The sequence below is a fragment of the Melospiza georgiana genome, chromosome 12 (assembly GCF_028018845.1).
Source record: "Melospiza georgiana isolate bMelGeo1 chromosome 12, bMelGeo1.pri, whole genome shotgun sequence".
NCBI lineage: Eukaryota > Metazoa > Chordata > Aves > Passeriformes > Passerellidae > Melospiza > Melospiza georgiana.
Genome location: NC_080441.1, coordinates 15,536,194 through 15,541,080, shown reverse-complemented (window position 1 = coordinate 15,541,080; position 4,887 = coordinate 15,536,194).

Here is a 4,887-nt window from a genome sequence, read left to right as displayed (position 1 = left end):
GTGGACTCTCCTGCTCTTCCTCTGGCAGTGGCAGGAGGAGAGGAAAAAACAAAAGGAAAGGGAGGGCAAGCACAGCGGTGAGTTCCGCTGGCTCCGTGTCCTGGCTCCTGGCTGGAAGCAAGAGGAGGAAAGGGAGGGTTGCAGAGGCAGCAGAATTTAGGTGTGGTCTTTGCCTGGTCTCACCTTCTGTGTCACCTCTAGAGAAGGAGAGCAGGTTGCCAGGGATGCAGATGTACACACGTGACTTATCCCTGTCTCTGGGATGCCCAACAGTGACGGTGTGGCCACACAACCTTGCCTCAAGCCACATGGGGGGGAGTGGGTTGGGATGATCCCTGGAATTCCCTTCCCACCAGCTGCTCCTCTTCTCCCTGGGTTCTGCAGTAGAGCTCAGAGAAGATGCACTGAAATGTTTTGACAAATATATTTCATTTTACTCACAAACTTTCAATCTCTGTTTTTAACAGCCCATGAAATCCCCCTCCCCTCATCAGCGCACACACACACACGTGTGCTCAGGCACACACACACTGCCACGTGGTTGTCCCTTGGCTCAGAGAGCAGGAAGATGAGGAGGAACGCCCTGCATGGTCCCTGCATCCCCTGGATGAGTGAGGTGGGGAAATGTCCCATAAATCATGTCACAGGGCAGCAGGAGTGCAATGGGCCAGTGACCCCTTTGGTGACAGTCCCAGTGTGTGCAGAAGCATCCGTGTGACAGCTCTTGGTGACTGGGAAAGAGAGGGACACAGAAGGATGGGCTTTTGGGGTCTCTGGCATGAATCCTCAGCACAGGGCAGAAACTGATTCCCCCACATCACCCACCTTGCTCCTGGGGAGACAAAGAGTGAGTAAGAAACATTTTCTCCACCTTGTACACACACAGCTGGCTCCATGACTAACCTGGGGCTCCTTTTCTTTGTGAGCAACAACTCACCTCACTTTTTCCAGCTACTATTTTGGGGCAAAGCAACTGGTGTGTCACATTTGGGGATGCCCCAGGGTGCTCTGCATCCTGCCCTACTGCAGTGAAGCAGAGGAGTGATCTATACTGGAGGGAAGAGAGGAATGGGAGACCTGAGCTGTGCCTCAGGCACCAGCGTCCCCTGCTATGGATGTGACTTTATTTTAGTCATCCCATCTGGGAATCTCCTGTGAGACTCATCTGGAAAGGCTTCCAGGAACAAGCAGATGGGCTCCAACTCTGCAGAATTCTGCATGGGGCAACACAGAAACTTCTTGGCTCTAACCCTGGCAGGGGTGCTCTGGGCACTGTGGGATGACAACATCTAGAGGTGACAGAGGACAGTCAGGAGCAGCATCCCTGGGGGCTGCAGTGGCAGGAGCCTGGAAACAGTCAGAAATTAATTGTTGTGACACTGACAAATGGTGAATTAATAATTTTCAGCTACTGGGAGGCAGCTCCAGGTTCCTGGCCCAGGGAAATAAGAGTAAACTTGAGAGATGACATCTAATCCAAGAGGCCAGAAAGAAAATATTATCAAGATACTCAAGGCTATGGGAAAGGGAATCCGGGTGTGACAATTGGAAGTAACCTGGGGAGGGGGCCCAGATGCTGGCCTTAGCTTCACACAGCAGCTTTGTGCAGGCACACGAGAGCCAGTGTGGAGCAAATCAGGCCAAGGACAGCTGGACATGCAGAGGGAGCCCAGCATGGCAAGCTGGACCCCACATGCCCCAGCAAGAGCGAGAATGGTCCCAGCCAGTGGGTGCCATTAACAGCTGTGCAGCTTCCAAGGGCTCTGTGGGACCCTCTGCAAGCTGCCAGCGTCACCCAGGGCTGGGCCAGGCAGCAGCTGTGCCTTTGAGAAAGCTGCAGAGAGGAGTTGGCATTCCAGTCCTGCCTGGAGCCCATCTGCCCATCCCCAGGGCACTGTCCTCCTGTGCAAAGGTGATGGAAAAGCCACGATTCCAGGTGATGGAATCTCCTGCCAGAACATATTTTGCCAGAGCCAAGGACCCACACGCACACATAAAGGGCTGTTTATTTCCCTGAAATGTGAAGTTCTCAGAACAATAACATAAAAGTTCTCAGAACTGGAGCAGATAAAAATTAGTCAGAATCATTTGAACCATGTCTAATCTCTTCTGGAACTTTTTGTGTGTGTGTGTGTGTGTGAGAGAGAGAACAAGTGATTCGTGACAGCTTCTCAGGAACACTGAGCAGCTCTGAAGCAGGGCAGCAGGCACAGGGCACTCACCCTTCCTGGCAGCAGGAAAATGGCTGTGCCACACGGCACAGATCTGCCTGGAGGACCAGGCAGGGCCCCTCATATCAGCACTTCCAAATTACTGCACCCAGCAGAGATGGAGCAAAGAGGGGCTGCAGCCCAGTGCAGTTCTTGGATGGGGAAACTCACGGGCACAGGGGCACCCAGGGAACAGCAGTGCAGCAGGGCTGATGCCATCAGCACCCCTGAGTATCCAGAAAATCCAGCCCTGATGGACCTACCCCAGCATCAGAGTGGAAATACTGCCATGGAGGAGGTGCCAAACTAAGCCTGCTTTCCTCGGCTGGGTTTCCCTGCAGTAAGTGGGTCAGTGGAGCATTTCTGCTTTCTCTCTTGCTCCTCACATCAGAGGTGTCTCTCAATGAGTCAGGCAGCAGAAACACTCTCTGGAAGCTCCCATGGGCTGGTGGGCTCAGCCTGGCCATGGAGGCTGGAGGGTTGTGGTGGTGCCAGGAGGGAGAGGAAGCATTTGAGATGGGGAATGGTGTTTCATGCCTGTGCCTCCACAGCTGAACAGCAGGTAGGCACCTGGCAGGGAGCTGCAGTGTCTGTGGGCTGCTGAGGGGCTGGGTTCTGTCCTTTACCCACCACACCAGGCTGTGCCTGACCCCAGCACACAGGAGCCCCCAGCCCTGAAGCACCTCCACCTTGGCATCCTGCTGGAGAGAGCTGAGCACCTGCACCAGATGAAGGTGCACATGTGCTAGGAAAGATGAGGCCATGCTGCAGGTCCCCAGGCCATCAGATGCTCCTGGGATCAGCTGCAGCAGAGCCAACAGCTGGAGGTACCAAAGGAGACCTGCCTGGCCCCAGGGCATGAGGGCATCCCTTTGCTCAGGGCAGGGGAGACAAAAGCAGGGACACGTGCTGGACAGGGATGGAAACCTGTCATGTACCAGACATGCAGGAGACCCCAGCACCACCTGACACTGCTGTTCAGATTGGATTTCTAGAGGCCAACTTGCCTCCAGCCATCCCTTCCCCAGCCACATCTTTTCCTCCTGTTCCCAGGGAAGTGCTGTCGTGTCACTGGTCAGAATGCACACACTGCTCCAGCCAGTTCCCCCTCCTCAGGGCCGTGCAGGAAACACGTGGGACCTTCCTGGAAACACTGGGACATTCCTGCAGTTCCCAAAATCAGTTCCCAAATCCTCCGACCTACGTGCAAGTGGCAACGAGGTGCTGGGATTTTACTAGCAGGATGTCCTCAGCAGGGCACATGAGCACTGCTGTTAGTTCCTAGAAGTGTTTAGTTCCTAGAAGAGTGTTTGTTCCCCTACCCGTCCCACGCCGCCTGCGCTCCTGCTCCCACTCACACACTGCTTTCCATTAACCCCAAATGAGGGTCAAGTCTCCTCTGTCACAATCTCTCCATGATTTTTTTTTTTTTGCTTCTTGTGTCTTGGGATTTCCATCTTTGCTACACCCTGGGCAGCTTCCCCAGCTGGGAATTAGGTGGCATTTGCTCTACAGGAGCTCAAGTGAGCTATGGCTCAGAAATCAGAGTTGTTATTATTTTAGGGGAAACACTAAGATGTGTTCCTGCCAGGCAGCACGTCCAAGCTGCCGAAATCAGCTCCGGGGCAGAGGCCCAGCAGCCCGGGGTGTGCTGGCCGACTGCGCTGCAGCAGGAGCCCCGCCCGTGCTGCTCCAGCACCCCTGAGCTCGTGTGCCCGTGCGCAGTGCCCACCGTGCCGGGGGCCTGGGGGCCCTCCAGCGGATGGCAAAGCGCGCTGTGACACCCCCAGCCAAGCAAGAGCTCCCATCTCAGAGGGAGCAAACCACCGTGGGCTTTCGGAACCCTTTGTCCCGCCCTGGCTCCGCTGGAGCAGCGCTGTTACCGCACAGCCGAGCCGCTCGGGCGGGAGCAGCAGCGACCCCGGGGACACCGGGGCCGAGGGGCCGCTCCGAGGCCGGGATGCTGCTGCAGCACCGGGCATCTTGCAGAGGGAGCACCGAGAGCACAGCTAGGGGCACGGCGGGGCACAGCCGTGGGCATAACTGAGAGCATCACCGGGACATAGCCCAGGAGGCGCTCCAGGGCGGTGATGCTGCTGCTGCAGCACCGGGCGCTTTGCAGAGGTGACCACCGAGGGCACAGCTGAGGGCACAACCGGGGCACAGCTGAGGGCACAGCCGGGGCGCAGCTGAGGACACAGCCGGCGGCATCCCTGGGACACAGCCGGGGCACGGCTGAGGGCACAACCGAGAGCACCATCGGAGCACCGCCGGGGCACAGCCGAGGAGCCGCTCCGGGGCCGCGATGCTGCTGCAGCACCGGGCACCTTGCAGGGAGGAGCACCGAGAGCATCACCGGGGCACCGCCGAGGGCACACCGGGGCATCACCGGGACACAGCCGGGGCACAGCCGAGGCCACCACCAGGGACACACAGCCAAGGGCGCCGCCGGGGCATCACTGGGGCACAGCCGAGGGCACGGGCACGGCCCCGCTGCCCCCATGCGCGCTCCCGTTCCTCCCCTTGCGCCCCTTTCCCCTCGGGCCCCTCTTTCTCCCTTCCCGCCCCTCTCTCCCGACCTGCCCGTCCCCGCCCCTGTCCCGGTCCCGTTCCCTCTCTCCCGTTCCCTCTCTCCCGTTTCCTCTCTCCCGCTCCCTCTCCCCCGGTCCCGCTGCCG